This window comes from Lithobates pipiens, unplaced genomic scaffold (assembly GCF_037356315.1).
Source record: "Lithobates pipiens isolate NorthernLeopardFrog02 unplaced genomic scaffold, aLitPip1_a1.2 Scaffold_19, whole genome shotgun sequence".
Lineage (NCBI taxonomy): Eukaryota > Metazoa > Chordata > Amphibia > Anura > Ranidae > Lithobates > Lithobates pipiens.
This window is the reverse complement of record NW_027507764.1, coordinates 380630984-380652913: the sequence shown is the minus strand read 5'-3', so window position 1 is coordinate 380652913 and position 21930 is coordinate 380630984.

The following is a 21930-nucleotide window of genomic DNA, read 5'->3' as shown; positions in this document are numbered from 1 at the left end:
CATGATCAGAATTGTGCTTTGTTCCATTAATATAATATCCCCAAAAATGCAGTGTTAGCAGGATCAGTTATACTCACTGCCAACACTTGTGTTTAGCCCCCACCCCCACTCAACAAGTGCAGTGTCAGTATGATGTTTGTGATCACTGCCACCTCTGATACATTGTATACAAAACCGCAGTGTTAGCAAGATCAGGCCTGATCTTTGCTATCACTAGCAGTTCATTGTATTTCTAGTGTGCAAGCAGTCCCCAATTGCTAGCTATCTATTTCTCATAATTGCACTAGGTACCTGTAAATTTAGAGCCAAAAATGTCCCAAAAAAGGTACTCTATTGAAGTGGCCTATAGAATTTGTCTCAAAATACAAACCTGTAGAAAGCAGCAGCACCCTGGCAGCTAGCTCAGGCGATGGAGAACAAGTCCCTGCTAAAGCCAGGTGTACCCAGCCCCAGGTTGCTGAGGTGCTAGAAACGCATAGGTATGCTCATATCCAGCAGAGTGCCAATGCTAGCACTGCATCGTCTTTTGGTAATCTGGCAAGCCCCGGCAGCCTAGTACATCCTGGCCTTTTATACACATTAGCACTGCAGTATCTGATGGTGAAATGGTGAGCATCAAAAGTACAGTACAAGCTGGTGAGGTGGCTAGCCCTAGTAGCAGAATGCAAACACAGCCACTAAGAATTAGAGCACAGGCCTGTAGAGCAAATAGTAGCCTTCCAGAGGTGCTTGCAAACCAGAATTGGTTGCCCCTCAGCATCACCCATTATCCCCCTCATTTGCAGCCCAGCCGAGGGTTCAGGTGGAGACAGTAAACTTAGCAACGCCCCTTTTTTTTAGCTGTTTTTCACTGAAGGCCTCTGCAATTTGACTATTGACCAAACAAATGTTTATGCCCTACAACACATCACCGCCAAACCAAATGAATACCTTGCCAGACCATTTGAGTTGAAACCCGTCTCTGTTCAGAATTTTCTTTTTTGGGCCTAACCCTTAATATTGGGATTACAAAAAAAGAATGAAATGTGGTCATATTGGTTCACAGACCCAATTCATCATATGCCCATGTTCTCTGCTGCAATAGCCAGACATAGATATGAGCATATAATGCGTTTCATGCATCTCAATGATAATACCCTCTGTCATCCTTGAGTTGAGCCTGATTATAATAGGTTCCACAAATTTCTGGCCCCTTGTAAAAATCCTTATGGTGCATGTCACGAGTCACCCCTTTTCTTGTTGGTACCCAAACTGAGTGTATTGTTTAGATATATCACATGTAACCATTGTATATGATTTGTAGACTCATATGTATGTTTTTTTTCTGTTTCTTTTGAATTTAAGAATTTTATTTATTAAGCCCCTGAAGAAGCGTTAATCTAACGCGAAACATGTTGGGCATGGGACCAATACCAGCATTCCATCGATCCGGATGTACACTATGCTCTAATCCATAACACAATTATGGCTAATATGTCAAGTCTCTGTATCATTTAATATTGTTTATCGATTTGCTATGCTGAGTATGGCCCTATTGAAGCATATTCCTCTATGTATGTTTTTAATGTAATTTTGTATTGCTTATTTGTAACAATAAAACATTTTCAATTAAATATTTGTTTTCTTCCCAGTGCCTATAAAGTCCATAAAGACCCTTAATAATTGTTCTACATCCCAGTGATTTCCGACGTTGGCACTTTCTTCAACTTCTAGCTATGTTGAGGTATCCACTATGACCACTTAGTGTTTATTGATATCCCTCTTGTAATTCCTGTTTCTAATTGCATGGGAGCAGTGGCAAGATAGTATGGGACTTGGTGTCACCCTTCTTCCTAAATGGGTACCATTTGTACATGGACAACTTTTAAACAAGCGTGCCCATTTTTCAACATTTACTTGTTAAAGAAATTGGCTGCCCTCGTACTACGTGGCCCAGTTTCTTCCCCCAATGACTGCCTAAAACCCAACTAAGAAAGGGTGAGAAAGCCTGCTTGTGGAATGATGAACTACTCACAGTGAAGTGGAAAGACAAATGGGATGTATTCATCCTGTCTTCCATTCGTCCAGACATAACATTCCAAATTGGCACAGCATCTGGTGTCATTGAAAAGCCTCTCTGTGTCCATGAACATAATCTTTATATGGGAAGAGTAGACTTCAAATAATGAAGCCATTGGTTTTGAGCCCCCATATGCGGCTAGGCTCTCGAAAAGTCTCACACATGTGGTATCCCCATACATAAGTAGCAGAATGTGTTTTGGGGTATAATTCCACATATACACATATGTATAAACCAAATTTACATTTAGCAGAATACATGTCGTCCTAAATTTATGAAGAAATTCGATTTTATTGGATATGTTTTGTAACAGAAATCAGAAACAAATTTTTTTTCCAAAAAGTTCAATATCTTTTCTTTATATTGGAAAAAATAAAAACCCCAATGGTGTTTAAATACCAGCAAAAGAAAGCTCTATTTGTGTGAAAAAAATGATAAAAATTTCATTTTCATACAGTGTTGCATGACCACGCAGTTGCCAGTTAATGTAGAGCAGTGCTGAATTGCAAAAAAATGCTCTGGTCATGAAGAGGGAAAATTTTGCAGGGGTCAAGAGGTTAAACATACAGACATTTGCATGCATAACTATCCTATCCACCAATGAGTTAAAGGCCCCACACACCACAAGGGAGCCTTTTTGTAATCCCTTAATATGTTTTACTAAAAAAATCTTAGTCCCGAGTTAGAAGCATATACATACATTCAAAATCATGCATGTAGAGTTGTTGAGACTACAATCTAAGATAATACCTGCTTTAAGGGTCTTGGATCATCTCATTAAATTGGAAGGAGACTGTAATAATAATGGCTATTAGGGATGAGCCGAACACCCCTGGTTCAGTTCGCAGCAGAACATGTGAAACCGGCAAAAAAATTTGTTCGAGCACGCGAATACTGTTAACGTCTATGGGACATGAACGTGAAAAATCAAAAGTGCTTATTTTAAAGGCTTATATGCAAGTTATTGCCATAAAAAGTGTTTGGGCACCCGGGGTTCTGCCCCAGGGAACATGTATCAATGCAAAGTTTTAAAAAGGATGTTTTTTGGGAGTAGTGATTTTAATAATGCTTAACCACTTTCAGACCGGACCATTTTGCTGGTCAATGACCAGAGGTCTTTTTACAATTTGGCACTGCGCTGCTTTAACTGGTAATTGCGCGGTCATGCAATGTTGTACCCAAACAAAATTTGCGTCCTTTTCTTCCCACAAATAGAGCTTTCTTTTGATGGTATTTGATTGACTCTGCGATCTTTATTTTTTGCGATATAAACGTAAAAAGACCGCAAATTTTGAAAAAAAATGATATTTTCTACTTTTTGTTATTAGAAAAATCCAATAAACTCAATTTTAGTCATACATTTAGGCCAAAATGTATTCAGCCACATGTCTTTGGTAAAAAAAAAGTCAATAACTGTATATTTATTGGTTTGCGCAAAAGTTGTCACATCTACAAACTAAGGTACGTTTTCTGGAATTTACGCAGCTTTTAGTTTACGACTGCCTATCTCATTTCTTGAGGTGCTAAAATGGCAGGGCAGTACAAAACCCCCCCAAATGACCCCATTTTGGAAAGTAGACCCCCTAAGGAAATTGATAAGTGGCATGTTGAGCCCATTGAATATTTTATTTTTTTGCCTCAAGCGATTGAATAATGACAAAAAAATGTTTTATTTTTTTTTTACACAAAGTTGTCACTAAATGATATATTGCTCACACATGCTATGGGCATATGTGAAATGACACCCCAAAATAAATTCTGCTGCTTCTCCTGAGTACGGGGATAACACATATGTGGTACTTTTTGGGAGCCTAGCCGCATAAGGGGCCCCCCGAAAACCAAGCACCGCCTTCAGGCTTTCTAAGGGCGTAAATTTTTGATTTCACTTCTCACTACCTATTACAGTTTTGAAGGCCATAAAATGCCAAGATGGCACAAAACCCCCACAAATGACCCCATTTTAGAAAGTAGACACCCCAAGCTATTTGCTGAGAGGCATGTTGAGTCCATGGAATATTTTATATTTTGCCACAAGTTGCGGGAAAATTACAAACTTTTTTTTATTTTATTTTTTTACACAAAGTTGTCACTAAATGATATATTGCTCACACATGCTATGGGCATATGTGAAATTACACCCCAAAATAAATTCTGCTGCTTCTCCTGAGTACGGGGATACCACATATGTGGTACTTTTTGGGAGCCTAGCCGCGTACGGGGCCCCGAAAACCAAGCACCGCCATCAGGCTTTCTAAGGGCGTAAATTTTTGATTTCACTTCTCACTACCTATTACAGTTTTGAAGGCCATAAAATGCCAAGATGGCACAAAACCCCCACAAATGACCCCATTTTAGAAAGTAGACACCCCAAGCTATTTGCTGAGAGGCATGTTGAGTCCATGGAATATTTTATATTTTGCCACAAGTTGCGGGAAAATTACAAACTTTTTTTTTTTTTCACAAAGTTGTCACTAAATGATATATTGCTCACGCATGCCATGGGCATATGTGAAATGACACCCCAAAATAAATTCTGCTGCTTCTCCTGAGTATGGGGATACCACATATGTGGGAGCCTAGCCGCGTACGGGGCCCTGAAAACCAAGCACCGCCTTCAGGCTTTCTAAGGGCGTTACAGTTTTGAAGGCCATAAAATGCCAAGATGGCACAAACCCCCCCAAATGACCCCATTTTGGAAAGTAGACACCCCTAAATTTAGGGGTACACTAGTGAGACTAGGTAATAAATGGCGGGTGCCCTGAAACTATAAAAAAATAAGTAACCAACCAGCGTCACCTGTAACAGTTATATGGTGATCACTGGTGAAAGGGTTAACTAGGGGGCAATCAGGGGGCTTTATGCGGTAGTATATGGGGGTCCCTGGCGCTATAAAAAGCTGCGGCGAACCTAAATACCTACCTGCCTAACTAGCGTCACCTGTGACATTAATACAGCGATCAGAAAAATTATCGCTTATTAGGCTGGGTTCACACTGGAGCGATGCAGGAACGCCACGAATCCGCGGCGGGTTCCCGCATCGCATGCCTCCCGGCGGCAGTTCACACTGCCCTATGCGAACTGCTGGGAGTGTCAGTGAAATGTTAATGACACCCCCAGATCAGTTCGCATATCGCAGTGCGATCTGCAAACTCGGATCGCATGGTGTGAACACCCATGCAATCCGATTCTGCTGCGGACCAAAAAAAGGGTCCCGTGCGAATTTGCGGCGGGTGCGGCGGGTGCGGCGAATGGCTGAACTCGAATCGCACAGAGATCGGATGTGATTTGCACTGCAGTGCGGTGCGAATCACATCCGTTCTCATAAACCGCTGCAATGTGAACCCAGCCTTAGTGACACTGGCGACGGGGGGTGATCACGGGGTTAAACCTTTATTGGGGGGGTTAGGGGGGTACATTAGAACTAAAGGGGGCTAACCCTAACTGCCCTAACAGTTATTACAGTCACAAATGACACCAATGCAAAAAAAAAATAAATGCAATTGGTGTCACTGTGACTGGGGGGGCAGGGGTAATTGGGGGGTGATCGGGGGGTAAAGGGGGGGGGTGTGAGTGTGCCTGGCATGTTCTACTGTGAAGTGTCGTGTTGGTGCAACTCACCGATCCTCTCTCCTCGGTGCCGGAACGAAAAATACCGACACGGAGGAGAGATTACATCACTTCCTCTCCTGTGTTTACATTACAGGAGAGGAAGTGATGCAATGCTTCACTCCCATTCGTCAGGAGCGATCGCGAGGGGGTGGCCATGAATGAATAGCCGCCCCCTCATCCAGGATCGCTCCTGCACGGATACCGACCGCCGCTGGCACCCACATGCCTGCCCGTGCCATTCTGTCGACGTACATCGTCGTGCGGCGGTCGGCAAGTGGTTAAAGTGAAACAATAAAAATGAAATATTCATTTAAATATTGTGCCTGGGGGTGTCTATATTGTTTATAGCGGTGCCACAGCAAAATGACATTTCTAAAGAAAAAAATGTAATTTAAAACTGCTCGTGGCTGTAATGTATTGTTGTATCCCGGCAATATAGATAAAAATACCAAAAAAATGTTGTGGATCTCACTCCCAAAATCCATACCAGGCCCTTCTGGTCTTGTATGGATATTAAGGGGAACCCTGCACCCAAATTTTATAAAAAATGGCATGAGGTCCCCCAGACTCTATATGCTCTTAACAGCAGTATATATACTATACGGCCTGTCCTATATGCTCTGCAGAAAATTGGGCCTTAGGTGTTGGTGGTCCCAGAACACTGTCAAACTTGTTGGGCACAGGAACGGGTCCTGCAGTGAAATATTATATCAAAAAGTGTAATTACATGCCCCTGTTAAACAGGGGCCGAAAAATTGGGCCTTGGGTGGTGGCGGTGGTGCCAGAACACTGTAAGACCTCACAGTTACTTTTATTGGGTGCAGGAATGGGCCCTGCTATCAAATATTATATAGAACATTGTAATTACATGCCCCTGTTAAACAGGGGCAGAAAAATTGGCCTTGGGTGCTGGTGGTGATGACCTAAACCAAAAATATTGTTGGAAGTTAGCATCATCAAGATTGAGGAGGAATAGGATAGTCAGCATAGGCAGTTTTCAAGGAATCCCACATCCATAGCAAATTCAATCAGTTACATCAGCATCAGGTGCTTGATAGCTGCTGATCCAAGTCTGATTCATTTTTATGAATGTGAGCCTATCAACGGAGTCTGTGGACAGGCACACTCTTTGATCAGTTACAATCCCCCCAGCAGCACTAAATGTGTGTTCAGAAAGCATGCTGGATGCAGGACAGGTCAGTAGCACAATTGCATGTTGAGCAAGTTCTGGCCAGTGGTCCATCCTCAAGACTCAGTTACCCCAGTGGATGCTCTGTTGGAAAGGTCTCCAAGTCTGCTTTTGCCCCTAGATATTCCTGCACCATGTAATGCAGACACTGGCGATGGTTGCTTGAACCAATCAGACCTTAGCACTAGGAATGAGCCCGATGTTAGAGTCGAATGTAAGAACAGGGAACAATATGCTGTGTTAATGGCAAATTCAAAAGCTGCTGAAACACCGTTAAATTCTATGGGACACTAACATGAAAAATCAAAAGTGCTAATTTTAAAGGCTTATATGCAAGTTATTGTCATAAAAAGTGTTGGGGACCTGGGTCCTGTCCCAGGGGACATGTATCAATGTAATTTTTTTTTTAAAAACAGACACTTTTTTGGGATCAGTGATTATTTTTAATGCTTAAAGTGAAACAATAAAAATGAAATATTCCTTTAAATATTGTGCCTGGGGGGCGTCTATAGTATGCCTGTAAAGTGGCGCATTTATTCCGTGTTTAGAACAGTACCACAGCAAAATGAAATTTCTAAAGGAAAAATTGTCATCTAAAACTGATCGCAGCTGTAATGAATTGTCAGGTCTCGGCAATATAGATACAGATAATTGAAAAAAAGAGCATGGGATCCCCCCATCCATTACCAGGCCCTTTGGGTCTGGTATGAATATTAAGGGCAATACCCTTCGGGTCTGATATGGAAATGAAGGGACACCCTGCTTTTAAAAAAAAATGCCATAGGGCCCCCCCAAAATCCATACCAAACCCTTCAGGTCTGGTATGGATTTTAAGGGGAACCCTGCGCAAGGGGCAAGGGTTGTGGGGGTCTGCGGGTGAGAGGCTTATTGGAATCTGAAATGTACCCCTACCATTTCACAAAAAAGTGTCAAAATGGTAAAAAAGACAAGAGACAGCTTGGGACATGTCCTTTATTAAAAAAAATTGAATAAAAATGTTCCATGGTTTAAGTTCACACCGCCCAATGGACTAAAAAAGAAAAAAAAAGCCGCAACTGACCTGCCTCCATGGGAGGCTCCCGCCGTCTGATGCGTCTTTGCTGTGAAAGCTCTTATATAACTGAGGGAGGGGCCACCCAGTGATGTAACCGGGTGTCCCCGCCCCCTCTGACGCATGAGATTTCCCCATGGTTTCCTCATGGTGTCAGAGGGGGTGGGGCCACCCAGTGACGCAAACGGTTATATAAGAGCTATCACAGCGAAGACACGTCATATGGTGGGAGCCTCCCATGGAGGTGGGTTTGTACCCCGTTCCCAATTCACACGGGGGATGCCGGGATCTGGGGGTCCCCCATGTTAAAGGGGCTTCCAGATTCTGATAAGTCCCCCACCTGCAGACCCCCACAACCACTGGGCATTGGTTGTGGGGGTGAGGCCCTTGTCCCCATCAACATCAGAAATTGTCATCTAAAACTGATCGCAGCTGTAATGAATTGTCGGGTCTCAGCAATATAGATACAGGTAATTAAAAAAAAGAGCATGGGATCCCCCCGTCCATTACCAGGCCCTTTGGGTCTGGTATGAATATTAAGGGCAACCCCAAATAAAAATGTAAAAAAAAATTGTGTGGGGGGGGGGCCCCTAAAATCCACACCAGGCCCTTCGGATCTGATATGGAAATGGACACCCTGCTTTTTTTGAAAAATGGCATAGGGCCCCCCAAAATCCATATCAGACCCTTCAGGTCTGGTATGGATTTTAAGGGGAACCCTGTGCCAATTTTTTTAAAGAAAGGCGTAGGGGTCCCCCCAAAATCCATACCAGACCCTTATCCGAACATGCAACCTGGCAGGCTGCAGGAAAAGAGGGGGGTGAGAGAGTGCCCCCCTCCTAAACCATAACAGGCCACATGCCCTCAACATGGGGAGGGTGGTTTGGGGTAGGGGCGAGGGTTGTGGTGGTCTGCGGGTGAGAGGCGTATTGGAATCTGAAATGTACCCCTACCATTTCACAAAAAAAGTGTCAAAATGGTAAAAAAGACAAGAGACAGCTTGGGACATGTCCTTTATTAAAAAATAAAAAAATTAAAATGTTCCATGGTTTAAGTTCACATCGCCCAATGGACTGAAAAAGAAAAAAAAAGCCGCAACTGACCCGCCTCCATGGGATCCATCTGATGCGTCTTTGCTGTGACAGCTCTTATATAACTGAGGGCGGGGCTACCCAGTGATGTAACCGGTGTCCCCGCCCCCTGGCTTTCTTGTGGTGTCAGAGGGGGTGGGGCCACCCAGTGATGTAAACGGTTATATAAGAGCTGTCACAGCGAAGACGCGCCAGATGGCGGGAGCATCCCATGGAGGTGGGTTTGTACCCCATTCCCAATTCACACAGGGGAGGCCGGGATCTGGGGGTCCCCCATGTTAAAGGGGGCTTCCAGATTCTGATAAGTCCCCCGCCTGCAGACCCCCAAACCACCGGGCATTGGTTGTGGGGATGAGACCCTTGTCCAAATCAACATGGGGGCAAGGTACTTTGGGGTCTACCCCAAAGCACCCTCCCCATGTTGAGGGTATGTGGACTGGTATGGTTCAGCGCTCTCTTGCCCCTCCCTCTTTTCCTGCGGCCTGCCAGGTTGCGTGCTTGGACAAAGGTCTGGTATGGATTTTTGGGGGAACCCACGCCATTTTTTTCATTTTGGCTCAGGGTTCCCCTTAAAATCCATACCAGATTTGAAGGGTCTGGTATGGATCTTGGGGGGAGCCCTACGCCATTTAAAAAAAAAAATTGGCACAGGGTTCCCCTTAATTTCCATATAAGACCCGAAGGGCCTAATAATGGACTGGGGGGTCCTATGCTCTTTTTTTCAATGAGTTTTATCTATATTGCCAAGACCCAACAATTCATTACAGCCGCGATCAGTTTTAAATGACAATTTTTCCTTTAAAAATGTAATTTTGGTGTTATACTGTTCTAAACACAGGAAAAATGTGCCACTTTACAGGGATACTATAGACACCCCCCAGGCACGATATTTAAATATTACATTTTTATTGTTTCACTTTAAGCATTAAAAAAATCACTGCTCCCCAAAAAATTGGCCGTTTAAAAAAAAAAATTGCATTGATACATGTCCCCTGGGGCAGGACCTGGGTCCCCAAACACTTTTTATGACAATAACTTGTAAAATTAGCACTTTTGATTATTCATGTTCGTGTCTCATAGACTTTAACAGTGCTTGTGTGTTTTATCAAATTTTTTGCCTGTTCGCATATTCTGCTGCGAACTGAACAGGAGGGTGTTCGGCTCACCCCTACTTGATGCTGAGGACTGAAATATTGTTTATAAGCATTGGTCAGCCGGCCACCTTCTACACTGCTCTTCCTCTGACTGAATGAAGCCTCAGCAACACGTTGTCCAGCACCAGGAAATGGTAACCTCCCAGGGTCTGGAAATGCATTTCACAAACCTTTCTTTAAGGCCTCCTGAGGATGTTTCATCCTCTGCTCATCCTCAATCCCCTCCTTGATACCACGAATCCTAGGGCCCTTTTGCAGGCTTTGCATAATCAGGGAGGCCATGCAGTGTAAGTTTGCAGAGGCATTCGATTCTGAGTCCTCTGGGTCATTAAGGATCACATGGTCAATAACTACCTCCTCCCAGCCACATACAACTCTTTGGGTTTCTGGGGCCTGAAAACCATCCCTTGAGTGTTATCCTCTACATCCATTCTGACACAATCCTTCTCCTCTTCTTCCTGTGTGTTCTGTGCAGGCCCGCAGGAATGCTAGAGACGGCTGTACACCAAAACTCACGGACCCAGCAAGGAGAGCATTAATCAGAGAGGCAGCACAGACCTAAGGTAACCCTGGAGGAGCTTCAGAGTTCCACAGCAGAGACTGGAGTATCTGTATATAGGATGACAATAAGCCGTACGCTCCATATAGTTGGGCTTTATGGCAGCACGGCCAAAAGAAAGCCAATACTTTCAGCAAAAAACAAAATGGCACCTTTTGAGTTTGTGAAAAGGCATGTGGGAGACTCCCAAAATGTATGGAGGAAGGTGCTCTGGTCTGATGAGACCAAAATTTAACTTTTTGGCCACCAAAGAAAATGCTATGTCTGGAGCAAACCCAACACATCACCCAAAGAACACCATGTTTTTCAGCAGTTGGGACTGGGAAACTGGTTGTAGTTGAGGGAAAGATGTATGGTGCTAAATACAAGGATATTCTTTAGCAAAACCAGTACCACTCTGTGTGTGATTTGAGGCTAAGACGGAGGTTCACTTTTTTCAGCAGGACAATGACCCCAAACACACTGCTAAAGCAACACTTGAGTGGTTTAAGGGGAAACATGTAAATGTGTTGGAATGGCCTAGACCAAAGCCCAGACCTCAATCCAAAAGAAAATCGGTGGTCAGACTTAAAGATTGCTGTTCACAAGCGCAAACCATCCAACTTGAAGGAGCTGGAGCAGTTTGGCAAGGAGGAATGGGTAAAAATTCCAATGGTAAGATGTGGCTCATAGAGAGACTTATCAAAAGTGACTTGGAGCAGTGATAGCCGCAAAAGGTGGCTTTACAAAGTATTGACTTTAGGGGGGAAAATAGTTATGCGCATTGACTTTTTCTGTTATTTTGTCCTATTTGTTGTATGCTTCACAGTAAAAAAAATCTTCAAAGTTGTGGGCATGTTCTGTAAATTAAATGATTCACATCCTCAAAGAATCCATTTTAATTCCAGGTTTTGAGGCAACAAAACACGAAAAATGCCAAGGGGGTGAACATGCTAAAATATTGCTTGTAGCCTTAGGGTTTGAAGGGTCCATTTTTTCAAAACATTAAAGTGGGTCTTAAAAATGCAAGGTCCGCTTATTTACTCTCCTAATAACAAAAGGCTTCATTACAATTAAAAACTATGGGTCAAAAAGTGAGGTAAAATAAGTAGGGATAGTAGGCACCCCTGCCTGGTTCCTTTGAAAATTTGGAAAAGACAGGACAGATGACCTGTGAAGTATATTTTTGCTATTGGTGCAGATTAAAGAGCTGTCATCACTGAATGTCTCTTACTGCTAAGGCAGAACTGAAGTAGTTTCAATATGCTATCTCTAGTAGACTGTCAAACACCTTCTCGGTGTCCAATACCAAGAGAAAAAAATACTCTCAAATTCTTTCAACAAACTGAACCAGATTCAGAAAGCATGAGTGCCATCTGAGGCTTATCTACAAAACCGTGGTCCAGTTTGATGATGGTTGGTAAGATTTTGTGCATGCATAAGGTCAATATCTTGGCATATATTTTATTTAGAAGGGATTTCTCAGTTTTCCTTGGGAATTCTACATTTCTGCATTTCCAAATTAAAAAGAAAAAAAGTCTCCATGCAAGACAATAATTGTTCTATAAAGGTTTTGTACTTTGTTCTTTTACGAAACTTCCTCCTCCAGGGAACTAGCTTGTGGGGTTCCTGGTGTAGTAAAGGTCAAGAAAGTTCAGCCTTCTGTGTCCATCGGGGTAAGTTGTGAAGTGTGATTATCAAAAGCAAAAACATACAAAGAAGCAAAGAATTCTTTAAATTCATTATTTATTCCTTTCCGGGCTGTACACTCTGGTGCCTTGTAATAATTAACCACTTGCCGACCGCTGCACACAGATGTACTTTGGCAGAATGTCACAGGCAGGCAAATGGGCGTACCTGTACGTCCCTTTGAATTTGCCGCCTATCAGGTGCGGGCCGCTGGAGTGTGCCTGCGGGTCCCGGGAACTCAATATTCACAGGCGACCCGCAATTGCGAGGAGGAGAGGCAGAACAGGGAGATGCCTTTGTAAACAAGGCATTTCCCTGTTCTGCCTAGCAACATGACAGAGATCCACTGCTCCATGTCATTGGGAGCAGTGATTGTTGTCATGTCAGTGGTAGCCTATCCCCCCCTACAGTTATAACACCTCCCTAAGACACACTTAACCCCTTGATTGCCCCCTTGGGTTTAACCTCTTCCCTGCCAGTGTCATTTAGACAGTAATCAGTGCATTTTTATAGCACTGATCGCTGTATAAATGACAATGGTCCCAAAAATGTGTCCGCTATAATGTCGCAGTCATGATAAAAATCGCACATCACGTCATTACTAATAAAAAAAATTATAATAAAAATGTCATAAATCTATCCCCTATTTGAAGACACTATAAATTTTGCATAAACCAATCAATATACACTTATTGTGTTTTTTTTTAAATTGTCGCTCTTTTTTTGTTGTTGTTTATAGCGTAAAATATAAAAAACGCAGGGGTGATCAAATACCACCAAAAGAAAGCTCTATTTGTGAGAAACAAATGACAACAATTTTGTTTCGGTACAATGTCACACAATGCGCAATTGTCAGCTAAAGCGTCTCAGTGCCGCATCACAAAAAATGCTTTGGTCAGGAAGGGGGTAAAATCTTCCGGGGCTGAAGTGGTTAAATAAGAGATTTATACTTTAGATCTCTTGTGTTTAAATAATTTAGCTTGACTAACTTTTTTTACCCAAAACTTTTTTTTTTCTAACTGTTGAAATGTTATGCAATGAGAGAGGCCCCTTAGAAAACAAGCAGACCTTTCCTGTAGTTCATGGCCTGTTTACAAAAATACAGCCAAACATGGAAGCAAACATAGATGCAATTATAAGACTCATTTTTTGAATTACTACTCATCTTGTATTTTCAGCTCACTGAATTGAAACATAGACAGAATTATTTTCAGAAGTATTCCTTTCTTAGCTACCTGTAAAATTGCTGATTGACTAAGAGGATGACATCACAAAGGACACTGCTTTATTGAATGACAATTAGATAAAACGAATATGTCACTTTCACAAAGTGGTAACTGAAAGGGAAAGTAAAAAGAATAAGTATTAAAAAGCTGCTTAACGAATAAGTTAACTGAAAGAGGATTTTACAAAGCATGGCGATCTACTATATTATTATATTGTATAATATTCCTATAGTATAAATAGTATAGTATAATAGAGGGTCTAATTTTAAGGTGAGAGTTATGGCTGTCATGAAGTGCCAAAGGAGGCCACTATTGGTGGCACTAGAAAAGTGTGTGTTAAGAAGATCACTTGCGCAATGGTCACTTTTTTATTTTATTCAGGACACTTTGTCTTTTTTTTATTTATTTTTTTATTATGGATGGAGGTGTGTTAGGACTTTATTAAAATGTTCATGAAAGACTGTGTATATGCTTTTAATTATAGGTAGGGACGCCAAAGTACTGATGGTAAATTATTTAAACAGTCTCAAACTGCAGTACCGTACTAAAGTTTACTTCAGAAAGGAACATACAGGGGATAACCCATAAAAGTCTTATTGATAAAAAAGTGTATGGAAATATATTATGCCTCAGTACTGTGCAGAAAAAAGAGGGGTACGCAAAGAACCATCATTTTTACTTATAACACAATTCCTTTAGAGTGCTGCCTTTCACACAACATCAATCTCCCTGATGGCAAAATCAAAAGAACTCCCTGCAGTGGTCATAAGGGAAGATATAATATCTGTATGGATGTCACACCACTTCCTCAAACTCAACTTGTCCAAAACCCAGCTTATAATATTTCCTCCCCCATGTGCCTCTTCCCCTGACTTATCTGTCAAGAGCAATGGCACAATCATCCACCCATCCCCATACGTCAGCATGCTAGGTGTTATCCTGGACTCTGAACTCTTCGTTCGGCCCCACATCCAATCATTTTCCAAAGCTTGCCACCTCAACCTCAGCAACATCTCTAAACTACGTTTCTTTCTAACCAACAAAACCAAAAAGCTCTTGATTCACTCCCTGGTTATCTCTCGCCTTGACTACTGCAACTCCCTCTTCTTTGGCTTACCTTTAAATAGACTATCCCCCCTTCAGTCCATCATGAAGGCTGCTGAAGGCTCATCCACCTTACAAACCACTCAGTGTCTGCTACCCCTCTCTGCCAATCCCTCCGTTGGCTGCCACTCGCTCAACAAATGAAATTCAAAATACTAACAATAAGTTACAAAGCCCTCCAAAACTCTTCCCCCAGTTACATCACTAGCCTAGTCTGAAAATACCAACTTAATCGCCCTCTTCGTTTCTCCCAAGACCTCCTGCTCTCTAGCTCCCTCTTCACCTCCTCCCATATCCGCCTCCAGGACTTCTCCCAAGCCTCACCCATCCTCTGGAATTCCCTACCCCAATCTGTCAGACTGTCTCCAAATTTATCCACTTTTAGGCGATCCCTGAAAACTTTCCTCTTCAGAGAAGCCTATCCTGCCTCCATCTAACAACTGCACTATTTTCTCCATTAGCTCATCCTCCACACCTATTACCCTTTTGTATAACCTGACCCTCCCTCCTAGATTGTAAGCTCTAAGGAGCAGGGCTCTCTGATCCCCCCCTGTATTGAATTGCATTTTAATTGTACTGTCTGCCCCAATGTTGTAAATCTATAAATCCTGTATAATAATAATAATAATAATAATAATAATAATAATTATATAATCACTTTGTCCTGCTCACTGCATCCCCTCCATCAGGTGCATCTGGAGTACACTAAAGAAACCACCAAAAATGTACCAAAGAGCCCCCAGCCTACTTCCCCAATAAACCATGTGTGCCCAAAATAAATTCAAAAAGTGTTCTCAATGAAAACGGTATGAATTGTTCAGGCATAAAATTATTTTTAAAACATGTGCAAAAACAAGTGTGGTAGTGACCTTGAACTGGGTCTTCTGATAAATTATGAGTCAGTGCTGTGATGACTGAGTTTTTTTCTGGATAGATTAAGGTTATGCAATGTAAAAAAATAAAAATTAGAGCTTCACCCACTTGCTGGATAGAAAAATATATAATATTAATATGCAATATTTTACTTTTACCTAATAAAAGAAAAGGAAAAAAGAAAAAAATGTATTGTTTTAGTTCTGAATATATTAATATACAAAGTTCAGCAATACATTTATAGCTAAGTCATTGTTCAACAGGAGTGTCCACAAGTTTATTACTGAAGGCTCTACTACACAAATGCCTTTAAGTTGGAACATAACTAAAATCCGGTCACTTTTAAAAGATGTGGAATACGATAAATATAAGGATGTTTCTTTGATTGGCCACCTATAATGGTGCATTGTTGAAACTCTATAGCTCTCTCCAATGGAAGCCTTGCTAGTCTGCAATCACATGATTGTAATTTATTTGTTTTTTTTTAATATGCCTATATTTTCAAGCTAATATATTTGTAACTACATACATTATTTATTTTATTTGTGTATTTTACATTTTATAAAAAGCGTTTTTTTTTCTTCAGCTATTGGCTTTGTGCACCACAGAGTTATATAATAATACTTTTAAATTAACTTTAGACCACGATATAACAGGGTTTTCATTTCCAGAATGCTTTTTTTCTGGTATGTATTGAACAACATTCATGTCTGATGTAGTTTAATTTGTTCATTAAGATACACATTAACACTGCTTGCTCTACTTTGAAATGAGGGCTTTGAACATTCATTGAAAGCTGTTAAGCAGAATATTACTGGGGCATGGCCTTTGATGCTGTCTGCTATATCAAACTAGACTGAATATTTTTCCCACGTCATTCTACGGCTTTGTGACATATCCAGTAAATCCTATTTAAGTCTAACCCGTGGAAAATGAAGGTTGTGGGCTTTGTGTAATAGCTGCAAGGCAATTACAAAGAAATAAATAAATAGATTAAGACATTTTAATTACTTCACTCAGATTTCAATTAACTAAAAAGGCAAACATCGGCTTGTGGTATGGGCTACGAGAAACACTATACAAATGCAGCATGGATTTTTAGATGCACATTACCATTAAGATCTCTTTTCTTTTGGGGAAATGAAGCGCAACATTAACTAAATCCTTTTTTTTATTATTTATTATATATATTTACTATTGTCTAAAAAGCTATCCAAGCACTCGGTGAGTCAGGCATTCTTCTTTTTAGAGAAAACATTTATGCCTAGTACACATGAAAAAAACGGACAAAAAATATTTTTGAAGCAATCTTACGATACTCTGATTGTTAGTACACAGCTTTGGCTAGCATATCATAACAGTTAATGCAAAATTATCTGAAGGGATAATCACGATAGTTTTACTCGTACAATACCAGAACAAACAATTTTCATTTAATCAGTACAGTATTTGTCAAAAAAAAATATCAGAAGACCAAGACTGCAAATGTTCCAAAATGAAAGAATGCATTGCAGTAGAATACATCACATTACATCAATTCTGAAGTTGTATTCTGCCGTACGAGGATTAGTAACCTATTGGTTTTCAATATGAGAAGGACGATCATTCATCCGATATTCTTATCATGTGTACGAGGCATAAGGAAGATTACATTTATATTCAAGAATAAGTTATTTGTGGGCATAGGTTGTCTATTGCTTTTCTATTTTATGTCAGTTCTGTTGTTTTGGAAGAATGCTATTTGTTATGGTCTTATTTCAGGACTACAACTAGAAAAGATAAAACTTGCTGATAGTCCTAAGAAAAAAATTGAGTCTCAGAGGTGTCAGATGAACTATGATTAATTTTTTATCACTTTTCTATAGAATGCACCTGGAAAAGCTCCTAAAAGGATAACCCCTACTGTTTCCGGTCATAACTGTGTTATTCTGATAATCTGACACATCTTTCTCGTGCTGCACACTCTTTGTTTCTGTGACAGTAGATTCCTTGTTAATTTAAGTTTTCAAACAATTTCCTCATGTTGTTGTCAAATGTCACATTTCTGCATAGGATGTGTGATTGGTCTATGTACACCACCTTGTTCAAAACTGGTAAGTTAGATTTCTAAGAAAGAACAGTAGTGGAAAACATGAATGAAAACAAAGTGTTTTTTCTTATATTTTTACCTTAACTATTATGGTAAAAATGAAATAAAAATTTAAAAATGTCTGAGCTTTTTGTCAGTTAAAAATATAATATTTCATAAGACCAATTCGCATTTTGCAACCTAGTCTGTCTATTCTTGGCTACTTTCTTGAAAAAGTTTCTTGTTTACAAAACACATTTTTTCTAGATGCACAATAAGGAGGCACTTGAAGAAAAATGGGCTGCATGGTTGAGTCATCAGAAGAAAGCCATTACCACTCAAATGCACAAAGTATCCCAATTACAATACGCCAAACAGTACATAGACAAGCCTCAAACCTTCTGGCAAAAAATAATTTGGAGTGATAGACCAAAAGTTAGCTTCAAGGCCACAATCATAAACACTACATTTGGAGAGGAGTCAACAAGGCCTATGATGAAAGGTACACCATTCCTACTGTGAAACACTGAGGTGGATCGCTAATGTTTTGGGGATGCGTGAGCTACAAAGGCATAGGACTTGGTCAAAATTGATGGCAAAAAAATGGTTAAATGGTTAGCGAAAAAACAGGTATAAGAGAATGGTTTGATCGAATAGAGCACTATAATAAAATGGAATGCCTGGGCAGTAGAGATAAAGGACGATACCAAAATTACATCAGTACTTGGGAAAGTTGGTAAAAATGTAAATCCTCAAATAAATACCTACAGAAGATGATGGAAGGCAGAGGAATGTGAGTTAGGAATAGACAAGATCTAAAATAAAACAAACAAGGGGGGGGTGGAAGGGGAAAAGGAGAGAGGGGTAGCGGATAGGGGTAATAAGAAATTATTTTTGTATGTAATAAAAAATGTATACATTTTTGATAATTAAATAAGAACACTTTAGCATAAACCAGGATAATGTGAAAACGAGAAGGGACAACGTTGAACTGCAAAGTTGAAATAAGTCTCTTGTCTCTCGGGAAAATTTCACTGAAGTGGAAAAAAAAAGAGAAAAATAAATGATGGCAAGAGGAATGCAGTATGTTATCAAAAAATACTGGAGCAACATTTGAATTCATCAGCCAGAAAGATGTGCATGGGATGTACTTGGACATTCCAACATGACAATTATCCAATACACAAGGCCAAGTTGACCTGTCATTGGCTACAGCAGAATAAAGTAAAGGTTCTATAGTGGCCATCTCAGTCTCCTGACCTCAAAATCATTGAGCTACTCTGGGGAGATCGCAAACGTGCAATTCATGCAAGACAGCCCAAAAATTTACAGGAACTGGAGGCTTTTTGCCAAAAGGAATGGGTAGCTTTACCATCAGTGAAGATTGAGAGCCTCATCCACAAATACCACAAAAGACTTCAAGTTGTCATTGATGTTAAAGAGGGCAATCAGTGGCAGAATTATAGGGGTCGCCAAGATCGCCATGGCGACCGTGCCCCTTGCTGCAGGGGGCCCTTGAGGGCCCCCTGTACTCTTCCATAGGAGGGGAGGCTGAGAGGAGCTCCCCGATCATCAGCCTAACTGAAATCAGCACTGTGCAGGAGCTCCTCACATTAGAGTAAAGTGTGTGTGCTCTTTGTCTCCCCCTACAGTGCAGTACGCGGCAGGAAGAGCCAAGGTAAATGGCTGCCGTTTTTTTTTATAAGACTAGCTACTGTATGTGTTTATATGTGTGTGTGTGTGTGTGTGAGCATGCATGTATGTGAGAGCATGCTTGTATGTGCTTGTGTGTGTGAGCATGCTTGTATGTGTGTGTGTGTGAGAGCATGCTTGTATGTGTGTGTGTGTGAGCATGCTTGTATGTTTGTGTGTGTGAGCATGCTTGTATGTGTGTGTGTGAGCATGCTTGTATGTGTGCGTGTGAGCATGCTTGTATGTGCGTGTGTGAGCATGCTTGTATGTGCGTTTGTGTGTGAGCATGCATGCATGTGCGTGTGTGTGTGAGCATGCATGTATGTGTGTGTGTGTGTGAGCATGCTTGTATGTGTGTGTGTGTGTGAGCATGCTTGTATGTGCGTGTGAGCATGCTTGTGTGTGTGAGCATGCTTGTATGTGTGTGTGAGCATGCTTGTATGTGTGTGTGTGAGCATGCTTGTATGTGTGTGTGTGTGAGCATGCTTGTATGTGTGCGTGTGTGAGCATGCGTGTATGTGTGCGTGTGTGAGCATGCTTGTATATGTGTGTGTGTGTGAGCATGCTTGTATGTTTGTGTGTGTGTGTGTGAGCATGCGTGTATGTGCGTGTGAGCATGCTTGTGTGTGTGAGCATGCTTGTATGTGTGTGTGAGCATGCGTGTATGTGTGAGCATGCATGTGTGTGTGTGAGCATGCATGTGTGTGTGTGTGAGCATGAATGTGTGTGTGAGCATGTGTGCGTGTGTGTGAGCATGCATGTGTGTGTGTGTGTGTGTGTGTGTGTGTGTGTGTGTTCATATATGTATGTGTATGTATGCATGTGTGTGTGCGCGCATGTATGTGAGTGTGCATGTATGCATATGTATGTATGTGAATGTGCATGCGTTTATCAGTGGCGGTGCATCTAAAAGGGTGCACAGGTGCCGCCCCCTCTCTCCAGCCACCCCCTCTATGACCAATGGATAGATTCATGCATAGCATAGCATGAATCTATCTATGGCCACCGCTGCCACCCCCATATTTAGGTGTCTGGTCCGTTTTGGGGTGCCAGGCACCTGAATTACAGCGGCGGGGGGTGTTTTGCAGCACCTGATTAGAGCCATGGGATCTAATAGGCTTCAAATTAGGTGAACGGCGAGCGACGACTGACGCTCACAGTCTACCCAAGTGTGTTAGAAAAGTGAATTAATATTCACTTTCCTAACACTGAACCGCCTCTCCACCAATCAGGTGTGCGGGTCTGTTCCCATCAAACGTTTGAAACAGTTGAAACGATAGGCGCAGCTATTGGACGCCTATCAGGAGGAGAGGATGGGAGATGAGGATGGCAGGAGATGCATGGAGGACCCCGCTCATGGCCGTTACCCGCTGCCCCACCAAGACAGGGTAAGTGGCGGGCAGACAGCGAGCGGGTGGTGGGGATTCACAGTGGCAGCATTTGATGGGCACACCAACAGCATTTGATGGGCACATGGACACACACACACCCACACACACACACAAATGCTTACACATACAAGCATGCTCACACACACACACATACATACAAGCATGCTCACACACACACACACACACATACATGCATGCTCACACACACACACACACACACACACACATACATGCATGCTCACACACGCACACATACAAGCATGCTCACACACGCACACATACAAGCATGCAAACACACGCACACTTACAAGCATGCTCACACACACACACACATACAAGCATGCTCACACACACACATACAAGCATGCTCACACACACACACACATACAAGCATGCTCACACACACACAAGCACATACAAGCATGCTCACACACACACACATACATACAAGCATGCTCACACACACACACATACATGCATGCTAACACACACACACACACACACACACACACATATATAAACACATACAGTAGCTAGTCTTATAAAAAAAACGGCAGCCATTTACCTTGGCTCTTCCTGCCGGGTACTGCACTATAGGGGGAGACAAAGAGCACACACACTTTACTCTTATGTGAGGAGCTCCCACACAGTGCCGATTTCAGTTCGGCTGATGATCGGGGAGCTCCTCTCAGCCTCCCCTCCTATGGAAGAGTACAGGGGGCCCTCAAGGGGCCCGGTCGCCATGGCGATCTTGGTGACCCCTATAATTCCGCCACTGAATGGAAGCTTGAAAGTACAGCTCCACTCCAGCAACGGGAACCGAGTGACTCCAGGAAGACACCGTGAGTCCATACACCCACCGCTGACTTCCTAAAAGCCCTGCCACATACACAGGATGTCCCGCAAATGCAAGGAAGCGGCCATACTGAATAAACTTGAAAATGTCTTCAAACTGGTGGGCCACGATCCTCGGCAAGATGGCACCGGCACCGGAGTCCTCTCTCCTTCTTTCTCCAGCAGCTCTCACTCCACAGTGTCGAGCCCTGGATCACATATTGATCGCCGCTCTCCACATGCCTCCACACCACTCTCGCAGCCCTGCCAAATCTAAGCCATGCATGGCTGAAGACAACAGACAAGTGAGCACATGTTAGGACTCCCTGGAGGACACCAGGGAACAGATAGATCCCTTCACT